The sequence below is a fragment of the Protopterus annectens genome, chromosome 1.part0, assembly GCF_019279795.1.
Source record: "Protopterus annectens isolate FY-2018-M chromosome 1.part0, PAN1.0, whole genome shotgun sequence".
Taxonomy (NCBI): Eukaryota; Metazoa; Chordata; order Ceratodontiformes; family Protopteridae; genus Protopterus; species Protopterus annectens.
In genome coordinates this window covers 1,379,574,331-1,379,587,666 of record NC_056725.1, presented here as the reverse complement: position 1 = coordinate 1,379,587,666, position 13,336 = coordinate 1,379,574,331, and the positions used below count along the sequence as shown (strand labels likewise).

General features: G+C 46.2%; 1 protein-coding gene across 1 annotated transcript in view; it reads right to left on the bottom strand.

The window, feature by feature from the left end:
- Positions 1-13,336, bottom strand: part of LOC122798230 (peptidase M20 domain-containing protein 2-like) — a 452,943-nt gene that overhangs the window by 303,228 nt on the left and 136,379 nt on the right. The window lies entirely within an intron of this gene.

The window sequence follows — 13,336 nt, the reverse complement described above, 5'->3', positions numbered from 1 at the left end:
CTGCAACCATCAAGTGACTGCATGCCTCACACCCACTGTCAGCAAAATCTTACACTTCAAACAAAAAACTGCATCATTTGTTTGCTTCAACTTTTCTATTACATTGTTTACAGCCTGAGATAATATGTGATTCAAAAGGTCAGTAGTAAGTCCTCAGATAAGAAAAGAAAGCTGTACACGAACAACATTCAAGTGGTATGAGTATCAATTCCCACAACATCCACTTAAGTATTCTGAAATTCAGTTTCTTATAACCATTCTCAGGTTTCATGCTTAACCCTAAAAATAAGCACTTCTACGTAATGCATCCTACCTGCCATAAAAAATACATCACTGCAAGTAAACAGCCAGCACTAGTAGAGTTTTTAACAGAATCTAGAACAGAAGCTGACATTAAAAAAGGAGTAATTAGTACAGCATATAACATATTGCTTAATGACTATAAGAATCGATCAGAGGAGGTGAAAGGATTGGGAAGAGAGACTGGATAAGCAATTCACACAGAAACAATGGGAGGACATGTGTATGTCTCCCAAATAGGCAACAAAATCTAGAAGAGTTAGGATTTCTCCTTGGAAATGTTTACATAGATATTTTTATACCCAAAGTAAACTCCAGAAAAATTTTCCTCAGGCAGACAGTAAGTGTTGCAGGTGTGACGGGGAAGAAAGAGGTATTTGGGAACACATTTTCTGGGAGTACGGTGAGTTGGCAGACTTTAAGGATTCCCTGTGGGATGTACTGCCGGGAGATGCTGGGTGGGCAGATTGGTCTGAAGAGGGAGATGACTTTTCTGAGCTATGATAAAGAACAAGAAGTTATGTACTCACCATAACGTTCGATGTATGTAGACCATCTCGCCTCACATTCTTACCCATGGGTTCGGAGCCGAATATCGGCTCCGACTCTGACGATTTTACTAGCTCAAAGTCTCTCATTGGCTGGGCTAAGAGGGTATCCCATGGTGCACTTCTCCATATCCCCAGATCTAGTTTGCTGTGAAAAACATTTGTACTCCAAACACACATCACGTCCATATAAACAATAAACTAATGAAAGGGACTCTGTAGGTGACAACCTAAACTCCAAATCCTCCAGGCAGGGGGAAGGTGGGAGGGTTAGTAAGAATGTGAGGCAAGATGGACTACACACATTGAACGTTATGGTGAGTACATAACTTCTTGATGTTATGGAGTCCTATCTCGCCTACATTCTTACCCGTGGGACAGCGTCCCTAGCACCTGCATCCTGTGTGGCTCATAGGAAAATACTCCTGAGAACTGTGGAGCCAAAGGAAGACCTGCCCCTGGAGACCACGTCCAATTTGTAATGAGAAACAAATGTGTGAGGAGAAGCCCAAGTAGCTGCAGCACATATATCATCCATTGACAATCTAACTTGATAGGCTGTGGATGTAGAAACAGCCCGAGTAGAATGTGCCTTGACTGGAAATGACAAATTTTTACCTCCTGCCTGATAGATGAAAGAGATACAACTGGCTATCCATCTAGACAGCGTGACCTTGGATACCAGAGAACCCATTCGGTTTTCCGAAAAGGAGACAAAGAGTTGGTCAAATTTCCGGATATCTTTTGTCCGGTGTAGACAGAAGCATAACTGCCTATGTACATCCAATTGGTGAAATCTAAACTCTGCCTTGTTAGAAAAGTGGGGGAAGAAAACAGGCAACTCAATGGACTGATTCATGTTAGATACGGAAGCCACTTTAGGAAGGAACGAGGGGTTTGGTCTGAGAGAGACCCTATCTTTATGGAAGATTAAATATGGGGGTTTGATGGAGAGGGCTTGAATTTATGAAACCCGCCTCGCTGAACTTGACTGCTGTTAAGAATGCTGTTTTCCATGTCAAGAATTTTAATTCACAGGTAGCTGCATGCTCAAATGGTGGTGGAGTAAGGGCTTGTAGAACAAAATTGAGGTCCCAGGGCATGATAGGTTTGGACACTGGGGGACGAAGCAACACAGTGCCTTTAAGGAATGCTTTGCATAGTCTGTGTGCCAGGAGACTAGGTTCATTCGCTACGTGGAAATTAGATATCACTGCGAGCTGAACTTTGATGGCGGCTGATGCGGACCCCTGATAGAACAGCATAGACAAGAACTCCAGAAATTAATCTATTGGAGCGGTGTAAGGATCAGTGCCTCTAGTATGTGCCTAGATAGAGAACCTTTTCCATTTGCTAGAATAAATCTTTCTAGTGGATGGCTTATGAGAGGACGATAATATACGGACCACTTCCAGTGAAAAGTTATGACGTCTGACTAGCGATGGAAGTGGAGTAGCCAGGCTGTCAACCGGCGGGTGATCAGACAGGGGTGGAACTGTCCCGACATGTGTGTCAGTAAATCTGGTTGAGGGTCCAGAATCCAAAGAGTGTCCACAATGTATGGTTGAAGAAAAGGGAACCAGACTTGATGAGGCCAGTGTGGGGCAATCAGAATCATTCTGCTTCCCAAGGATTGCGCTTTATGAATCACCCTTGACAGTAGGGGAAATGGAGGGAAAACATAAAGCAGACCGGAGGGCCAATCGTGAACCAGAGTGTCCCTGGGTGATTCCCCCTGTGGGGGCATCAGCGTGAAGTAGTTGCTGCATTTTGCATTGAGAGGGTTGGCAAAAAGGTCGCAGTAAGGCTGACCTCACCTGCTAAAGATTCGCTCTGCAACCAGGCAATTCAGGGACCACTCATAAGGATCGCTCTGCTTAGCCTGTCCGCTATTACGTTGGACTTCCCCGGAATGTGCGTTGCCACCAGAAACCGTTGGGAAGCAATTGCCCAATGCCACACTTGCACAGCCTCTCTGCACAGAGGGTAAGATCGGGTTCCCCCTTGCTTGTTGAGATACCACACTACTGACATGTTGTCTGAGTGTATCGCAATAGTCCCTAGAGGAAGAAATTTCTGAAGTGCCTGCAACGCAAGAAGCACTGCTCTCATCTCCAGGATGTTTATATGCAAATGTATCTCGTGTTCCTGCCACGTGCCTTGGACTGTCTTGCCGAGATAATGCCCCCCACACCCCATCTGGGGGGCGTCCGTGGTCACCGTGGCAACAGGGACGGGTGGAACGAAGGGATTTCCCTCGTTCAAATTGTTGGTGCATAGCCACCAACGGAGGTCCTGCTTGCACCTGTCCGTGAGTAAGATGGGATGAGATACTGGGAGTCTTTGGAGAGACCAATGGACAAAGAGGAGCCATTGAAGAAGTCTCATGTGTAGTCTCACTAGAGGGACCAACATGATAGTTGCTGCCATGGTCCCTAGGAGTTGGAGAACCAGTCTTGCCTTCACTTGTCTCAGGGGCATCAGCATGTGTATTTGTTGTTGTAATATTGTGATCCTTTCTTGTGGTAAGAATGCTGGCATTCGAATGGTGTCCAACTCTGCTCCTATAAAGGTGACACGCTGTGAGGGCAATAAGGCAGATTTTTCCCAGTTTATTGTTATGCCCAACTGGTGACAGACTGATGGTAGCATCCCTGGTCTGAACTAGTTGATGCTTGGTGGGGGCAGTAAGGAGCCAGTCGTCCAGGTACGGAAAAGTACAGTTGTGTACACCTACCATAAATGTAGATGTTCGAGTGTCTTCACTGTTGCAGTCATGACTGTAGGGTTCTCCCCTGCCGGCAGGCAGCCCTCGGTCGGCCAGAATTCCAAAGTCTGGGTCCGGTGTTGGCTGTTCAACCATGCTCCCTGACGTCAAAGCGCCAGGAGTACAAAGCTGACAGCCAACGCGATCTTCTCCAGTTTTTCTTGCCCCAGATGTCAGGAGTCCCAAAATGAAAAAGGTCCCATAACCTTTGCAAATACACCTCAGAAGAATGGTGAAAAAAGGAAATACACAAAAGTAAAAATAAGAGGGGACAGGAGAGAAGGAAACCCAGACTGCAACAGTGAAGACACTCGAACATCTACATTTATGGTAGGTGTACACAACTGTACTATGTTCATCGTGTTTCACTGCTGCAGTCATGACTGTAGGGTAGAATCCCAAAGCTGAAAGAACGGGAGGTGGTCATAAAGAGGAAGGGGCGGCTAAAAGCCCCTGCAAGACTGCAGAGGCAAAGCCTGCCCTAGACTTAGAGTAGAGAGGTAGATTGTAGTGCTTAGAAAATGTATGCACTGAACTCCAAGTTGCAGCTTCCAAAATGTCTTTGGTAGGAACTCCCCTGAGGAAGGCCACAGAAGTGGCAGCAGCTCTGGTGGAATGAGTCCGTATACTCCCTGGGATTTGCTTTCCATGGTGAGAATAACAAAACCTGATTCCATGAAAAATCCATTTAGAAATGGTCTGTTTGGAAATGGCTTTACCTTGGGAACTTAAAGCATAAGAAACAAACAATTGTTCTGATTTTCTGATGTCCTTGGTTCTGTTCAGGTAAAAACGTAGCTGTCTGTGTACATCCAAGGAATGTAAGATCCTTTCCCCTTTATTTTGAGGAGTGGGGAAAAAGGTTGGCAAGTGAATAGTTTGATTTAAAGCCACTTTGGAAACCACCTTAGGCATGAAGGTAGGATTAGTCCTCAAAGATACCCTGTCTTGATGAAAAATAATATAAGGTTCCACAGCCATAAGAGCTTGAAACTCTGAAACTTTCCTGGCAGAGGTTAGGGCTAACAGGATGGCTGTCTTCCAAGATAAAAACTTGATGTCAGAAGAGGCAGCAGGCTCAAAAGGAGGCAAGGTTAGTTTTTCCAAAACATAGTTGAGATCCCAAGCAGGAATAGGAGGAGATCTAGGAGGTCTTAAGTTCTTAGCTCCTCTGAGAAACTGTCGCATAAGCTGGTGAGAAAAGATGGGAGTTTCTGTATTATAATGAGCAGAAATAGCAGAGGCATGTATCTTAATGGAAGAGAAAGAGAGACCCTTATGTAAGAAATCTGTCAAGTAAAGTAAAATTAAAGTAATGTTAGGAAGAAGAGGATCAGAATCCTGAGCCTGCATCCAGGAACAAAATCTTTTCCATTTTCCTGCATAAGATTTTCTAGTGCTAGGACGTCTGGCTTCTAAAATGACATCCATAACCTGCTTGGGCAGCAAAGAAGAAATCAAAGGCCCTGGATTAACCAGGCAGCCAGGCTGAGAGTTCTGACATGAGAGTGTAGAACCTGACCCTGATGTTGGGACAGAAGGTCCGGAGACTGAGGTAAAACCCAAGGGGGCTCCAGGCATAGGTTTTTTAGAGTTGGATACCAAAACTGCAGAGGCCAATTTGGAGCCAGCAAGATTATCATCTTGGGCTTGTCCTGTTTTATCTTCAATAAAACCCGTGGAAGAAGAGGAAGAGGCAGAAAGGCATATTCCGAGAGGTTCTTCCAACTGAATGACAGGGTGTCTACTTTCCAAGCTTCTCTGTGGAAAGTCCTGGTGCAAAAAGTCTGTAGTTGAGGATTGAGATGGGATGCAAAGAGTTCTGTGTGAGGACATCCCCAGACTGCTGTTATCATCCTGAATATTTTGGTGTCCAGCATCCACTCGTGTGGATCCGAAAGATTTCTGCTCAGACTGTCTGCCAGGAAGTTTTGTTTCCCTGGTAGAAACTGAGCTTGAAGATCCAGATTGCAAGATAGAGCTGTGTCCCATAGATCCATGGCTAGTCTGCAAAGGGGGTAGGAATGAGATCCCCCTTGCTTGTTTATGTACCACATAACTGTGATGTTGTCTGTCCTTATCAACAGTTGTCCTGGTTGTAAAAGATTCCTGAAGGCCAATAGAGCTTTCTGAACAGCTAACATTTCCTTTAAATTGATATGCAGGTGCTTCTGATCCTTTGTCCAAAGGCCCTGCAAACAAGTGCCCTGAAAATGGGCTCCCCAAGCATAATCCGAGGCATCCGTGGTTAGAATCTGAAAGGCAGGAGGCAGACAGAAGGGCTTCCCTTTGTTTAGAGCACAAGCCCTGGACCACCAAAGAAATTCCTTTTGAAGGCAAGGAAGGACGGAGATCAGTATGTCTAAACTGTGGCAATGCTGAGACCATACACTTTTTAGGTACCACTGTATTTTCCTCATGTGTAGTCTTGCATATGGTACGAGAAGGATGCAGGAGGCCATGTAACCCAAAGCCTGCAGGAATTTCCTTGCAGATAGATGAGTTAAAGTTGCCAAGGTTCTGAAAGTTGAAGCCAGCTGTAGCTGTTTTTCGGATGTCAGAAATGCCATCTGGGTTGTGGTGTTTAGAAGTGCACCCAATAAAGTTATCTGTTGTGATGGTGTCAAATTTGACTTTTTTATGTTTACAGAGAATCCCAGGAACTTGAGGAGGTTCTGTACAAACTCTAGATGCTGGAGTAAGACATCCTTGCTGTCTGCCTGAATTAGACAATCGTCCAGATAAGGGTAAATTTGAATTCCCTTGAGTCTGCAGTAAGCTACTACTGGAGCCAGGCATTTGGTGAAGACCCTGGGTGCAGTAGACAATCCAAAGGGCAGTGCAGAGAATTGAAAGTGCCTCGATCCGGCTTTGAACCCGAGGTATTTTCTGCGATTCTGCCTGATGGGGATGTGTAAATATGCCTCCTTTAAATCCAAAGTTACCATCCATGCATTTTTGGACAGCATTGGAAGTAGTTGCTGTAGAGTAAGCATCTTGAATTTTGGAATCTCTAGAAAGGTGTTCAAGACCGACAGATCCAGAATGGGTGTCCATGAGTTTTGCTTCCTTGGGACTAGAAAGAGCCTTGAATAAAAACCTTTTCCCATCTCTGAAAGTGGAACTAGTTCTATGGCATTCATAGCCAAAAGAGCTTCCACCTGGTTTAAGGCCTCCGTCCATTGATGGCCTTGGCAAGGTATGAAAATGGAATTTGTAACCTCTTAAAACCACATCCAAAACCCATTTGTCTTGGTTTATTTGAGTCCAATTTTGATAAAAAAGAGAGAGTTTTCCTCAGAGGGGGGCTTCCAGGCAAGAAGTTCCTGTAGCCCCACAGAGGGAGTCATTGAGTTTGTTTCCTTTGAGATTGTGACCTGTCCTCTCCTCCCCTAGGGGTGGAAGCAGTCCACTGTCTTGGTCTATAAGCAGCTTGTGTTTGAGGCCTCCCTCTGGAACATCTATATCTACCCCTCTGAGGCCTATCTGAAGTGGGAAAGAACCAATTTTTTTGAAGGCCTATTCCTGCTAAAACTAGGAGGCTGTACTTGTAAGAAATCTTTAACTGTTTGCATGGATTTCGCCTTATCCTCCATCTTTTTAATCACCTCTTCAGCTTTTGATCCAAACAAAACATTATGCTGAACAGGAGCATCCAATAATTTAGCCTTTACCTGTTCGGGTAAATTTTGTTCCTTTAGCCAAGCATGCCTTCTAATGACGGTGCCAGAGGCCGCAGCCCTACAAGAAGCCTCCAAGGCATCAAATCCACAGTGTAAACCATGCTTCCCAACCTGTTCAGTGGCATGCAATAAGTCATGTAATTCCTTATCATCTGCACAGGCAGAAATGGAAGTAAGCTTTTGTTTTAAGACAGACAATAGAAAACTGCTGGTATTTAAACATATGAAACTGACAGTTTAAAGCCCTAATGGACAAGTAGCAGAAGTGTATACCTTTTTGCCCCATCTTTCTAAGGATCGAGAATCCTTTTCAGTAGGAATAGGATTTTTGGCAGAAGCGGCCTTAACTCCCTTAGGACCCTGAGAAATGGTTTCAGGGTCAGCAGAAGGGTTCTTGTATAAAAACTGATGGGAATCAGGTACCCTGTAATATCTATCAGGCTTAACAGGAGCAGGAGGAAGAGAGTCAGGGGTTAAGTTAGCCTCCGAAAAGGCATCATCCACAATATCCAAAACAGGAGGAATAGCCAGGGGTCTACGTTGGGGAAGAAGAAGAAATTACCTCAGTCTTTTCTTGGACTCCGAATACTCCTGTCCTTCCCAGTGGAAATGTTCCCTCATTTCATGCAAAGTTTCTCCAAAAGAGAAATCCTCAGGGGGAGAAGCTGAAGGAATGGATTCTTCAGCATCAGAATCCTCATAAGGAGGGAAAGAATATTCCTGATCAGAAGAAGAAACTGAGGAAACAGAAGCCTGATCAGAGGAATCATAAGAAACATCCTGCCTTGGCCTTTTGTCTGGAGGGGGATGAGAACCCCTAATCATAGTAAGTAAATCCTCCGCCATCTTGAGTAACTGTTTCTGTGACTTGGGAGCCGGTTCAGAAGAGACCTGTGTAGAAGTCTTTGATTTTGAAGGAGTCTTTGCCTTTGTCTTTGCCCTTGCCCTTATTAGTAGCTGAGTAGGCCTGAAAACCCCTTCGGAAGCCGGTACCTGCACAGTGGCTCCGGACCCACCCGAAGGAGCATTGTCCGAAGGTCCTGCAACAGAAATATTTAAAGGCCCAGTTGGCTCCTCATGAGAGTCCGTTTCGGCCGTCGGTTCTGAAATGGCCGACGACAGCGGCTGCAAAAGCGGCTCACTGACGACAGCCAAACCTGAAGCTGGCTCCGCTTGTGCACTATCATCAGATTTGGACCTCGGAGGCCTGTCTTTATCCTTGCGACGTTTGTGAACTCCGGTAGCCGGGACCGTATCCGACGACATTTTGTAGTTAAATTGCCTACCGAAGTAATGAAAAGCAAAATCGTACCTTCGCTTAATTGTACGTTGATTGAATCTAGCACAAAACTGACAACTAGCTACATCGTGGTCAGGGCCCAAGCAAGGAATACAGTAAGAATGAAAATCCTTATGAGGTATTTGCTTCCCACATGAAATACAATTATTAACTTTTTCTGACATCGGAGTGGAGCAAGAAAAGTTTCCCCAACGGGGTACTTAGCTTTGAGTGGAGAAGAAAGTCTTCGGACCGAAGTATATCAGTAAAAATCGTCAGGAGTCAGCCGACCGACACTTGCGAACTGCTATCACCGCACGGCAAGAAAGACTGGAGAAGATGGCGTCGGCTGTCAGCTTTGTACTCCTGGCGCTCTGACGTCAGGGAGCATGGTTGAACAGCCGACGCCGGACCCAGACTTTGGAATTCTGGCTGACCGAGGGCTGCCTGCCGGCAGGGGAGAACCCTACAGTCATGACTGCAACAGTGAAACACGATAAACATCACCTGGAATCCCTGACATCTCAAGTGAGCCGTCACCACCGCCATACATTTGGTGAACACTCTGGGGGCTGTGGTGAGACCAAAGGGCAGGGCTTGAAACTGGAAGTGACTGGCTCCCAGCCAGAACAGTAGGTGACTCCTGGATGCTCTGTCCATTTTGACATGGTAGTACGCATCCTTGAGATCGACGGAGCACATCCATACCTCCTCTCCCAACAATGGGAGAATCGATTGCAGTGTGACCATATGGAACATGGACTTGTGTACGTAATTGTTGAGTTGACTGAGATCTAGTATGGGTCTCAGGTCCTCTGTTCTTTTCGGCACCAAAAAGAATCTTGAGTAAGTCCCTAATCCAATTTGGTCTGAGGGGACACATTGGATGGCTCCTTTTTCTAGCAGCTGCGAGACCTCTGAGGCTGCTTGACCCCTTTGACTGAGTGGAACGTCTGGGATTTTTCTAACTGGCAGGGGTACTGAAGAGAATGGAATGAGGTAACCTCCAGAAATTATCCGTAATACCCATCGGTCCTGGGTAATGCTCTCCCAGGCTTCTGGGTATAAGGAAATTCGACCCCCAAGTGGCTCCAGATAAGTGCAGTCGGGCACACCCTCAGGAATGAGAGTATGGACAGCCACGGAAGGAGTCGCAGTCTCCCGAATTGCGGGGGGGCCCCTCTGCCTCTGGGGCGACATCTCCCTGAATAACCCCCCCTCCCCTGCCTCTGGAGGGGGGTTCACCTTGTGCGGCAGGAAAGAACCTCTGTGATTTCTTGAACCACATCCCCCTCCCCCCGGTGGGCCTTGGGATAAGGCCTAGAAGGAAGTGAAAAATGGACCCCTACGGCAGACAGGGTCTTTCCCTCTTGCTCGCACCTGGTGAGGGTGTCTTTCACTTTGGTCCCAAACAAGGAAGAACCGTCAAATGGGGCATCAGTGAAGGAAGACTTGAAGGCCTCCGCAAAGTGACACAGGCGCAGCCAGGCTTGCCTTCTAAGGGCAACCCCTGAGCTTGCTGCCCTACTCGCTCCCTCGGCTGCATACGAAATGAGCTGCATGGATGAGTTAGCAATGAAGCTGAGGGTAGAGACCTGGGCATTAACTGTCTGAGCCACCGCCTCAAGTATGTTACCCACAAGAGTATCTCCCAACTCTTTGAGGAGATCTCTCTGGAGCCAAGTGAAGTGAGACAAATAATTCAGCGACTGTAGTGTGAAGGTTGCTGAAGATAGGGTACGCTTCCCGCACCGATCCATGGTCCTAGACTCCTTGTTAGGAGGATGTACGGATGAAGACGACTCTGCAACTTCCTTCTGGGTGGCTGCCGCCACCACCATGGCATCTACAGGGACTCCTTTTGACAGAAACTCTTTGCCCTGGGGGGTGGAAAGGAATTTGTTGGGACGCCTGGGCACCGGCTCCACAGAATCGGGGTTTTCCCACACTCTTCAACAAATGAGGTCAAGAAGTTTGTCGAAGGGTGGAGACACCCAGGAGCTGGAGGGTTGAGCTCCAAAAGCCTTAAGGAATACTGACTCCTCCTTGGAAGGAGCTTTGGAAGGCCAGTCACCTCTTTGTTTCAATATCTCCAGGATATCGGAGAAGGAAACATCATCAGAGGAAGACTTGGGGGACCCTTCTGATTCCTCGAGGTCAGTATTGGAGGTGAGAGACTCATCCTGGGAGTCTATGTGCTTCCTCTTGCACAATTTCTTTCTACGAGGCTCCTCAGGCACTGACTCTGGGAGACCCTCAGAAAGTTGGAGACCACTCGTGGGGGGATCCTTAGGGCCTGGCGCTCTACTGTCCATAGATAGGTGAGTGTCAGAAGCTCTCGCCGGGGTGGTGGGGGACGGAATGACCAACCCGGGTGATGTAGCTGACGATCTGGCCAGTGTGCTCTGCATGGCCTCGAAGGCTGCCCCCCCACCCCACCCCCATGAGTCCGAGGAATGATGGGCCTTCGAGGCCACGACCGGGACCGGGGTCCCACGAGCCGTTGCACCGAGTGGAGACTCGGAACAGACAGATGTCCCGAAGTATCCCCCTCGGGCCCAACTAAAGAGACCACAGCTGACTAAAGAGATCACAGTCCCGATCCCTGTGGACGGAACCAACATGGTCAGAGCCGAGGTCGGCACAGATAGACCCAGATGGGGTTTCGGAGCCGGCGCAGGAACATCACTCGGAGCAGAGCATACCGGCTCCGACGACAAGGATGTGCTTGGAGGACGAATCATCGAAACAGTCATAGGAACTGGCTCTGGAGCAGAGTGGGTCAGAGCAGAGAACAATTTAGCCAACACCGGCGACTGCAGGAGCCTCTGCACCACCCTATCAACATCCAAATCAGAAAGCCTGGAGGATTTGGAGGAGGGCGATGGAGATTGGGATCTCTTGTCAGGAGAACCATGCATCACACTGGGCGACCGGCTCCAAATGGGTTCAAGAATAATAGGAGCTGACGCCGATTCAGTTAACACTGATACCTCCTGCGGCCCCGAGGACAGTGGAGCAGAGAAGGTAGAATCCAATACAGTCATTTTCTCCGGAGGCTCTGAAGTGGCATATGGAGCCGGAGACCTTTTCTTAGCCTTGGAAGCTTTGGATTTTGACAGAGGACTGGGAGCTGAGTCTATAGCTTCCTCCAACGATGGTTTTAGAAGTCCCTTTAATATTAATTTAGTTTTCCTCTCCTGGAGCACCCTAGGACTGAACGCGTGGCAAAAGCTACACAACTCCTGTAAATGGATGGCTCCAAGGCAGTAAACACACACAGATTGTCCATCCGTGATGGACATCTTGTATCCACACTTGGAACATTTTTTAAAGCCAGAAGGCTTATGCTCCTTCTGATCCTTAGACATATTATAAATAGCGCTAAGTGAAACCACCTAGACACAAAATACAAAAAGGGCGGGAACAACACTCAAATTAGAAACACCAGAAAAACTCTACTATACACACTGTAAGAATGTCTAACTGAAACAGTTCTTCTAGGGAACACACAGACAAACACAATCACACTAAAAAGTTTATCTAACAACAGAGGGGAGGACTAGGTCCTCTAACTAAAATGGGCCTAGCCCGCTGGAACAGTTAGGGATACCAAAAACACAACTATCACACACAAACACAGCAACAAGAATTAGCTATCAAAATAGCTTTTGGGTATGAAATATCGAATTTCTCTAAGAGAAATAGCAAAAAAGAAGGTACTTAGCCACAGCCAAGCGAGACCACATCCGAGCTACACAAGCAGCAAACGAGATCTGGGGATATGGAGCAGTGCACCATAGGATACCCTCTTAGCCCAGCCAATGAGAGACTTTGAGCTAGTAAAATCAGCCGAGTCAGAGCATATATTCGGCTCCGAACCCAGGGGTAAGAATGTAGGCGAGATAGGACTACATAACATTCAGAATTACCTAGACATGGTAAGGCTTTGCTGTGTCTAATAATGGCGGCTGCCAAAAACGCAATTACTAGAAAATGGAAACCAAAGTCTAACCCAACCATCCTGGAAGTAGTGAATATAGTAACACAGATAAAACAACTGCAACGGAGATCTTTAGAAAAGGGTAGGAGCAAACTACAAAGGGAAAAAAATGGAATTGTGGGAACAATACAAACAAAGGAGGAATGAGGTCTAAAAGGCAGCAAGACTTAAATGAGCTATGTAATGTTGGAATAAGAAAGATTGGGTAGATTACAAGTGATGTACAATGTTTGCAAATGGGAGTGTGTCAGTATGGTTTGTGATGTAAAATGCTTGCAACCAGGATTGTGTCGGTGTGGTTTGTTTTCATGTATATAAATGTATGATTACCCATGTAGTAAGTGATGGTTTAATAAATATGTTTCTTGCTAAAAAAGGCAGGAATTGAATAATTTATGTAATATTGCTTAGGTTATATGATATATAGCAATATATGTGAAGCATAAAGTTTGTTTTAATATAGTTTGATTACTTTTATATGAATATAAATTTGCTCACGTCACAAGTGATCATTCAATAAAGGTGTATGAAAAAGAAAGGTTGGAAATGTAAACAAATATAGAAAAACTATGAAAAGGGGTGTTCAGGCAGAAGGTAGAACGTAAGGTGAAAAATCAAGGAACAAGTAGGATTAAAAAGGGGTAAGAAGGATTTTTGTGAAGTGAAACTTCTTTAGACATGGCAGTGCGAGTTCAGAATGAAACAGAAGAGTGAAACGGACGAGGGTGCTGTTCTCCTCTTCTAATTGCTTGATAA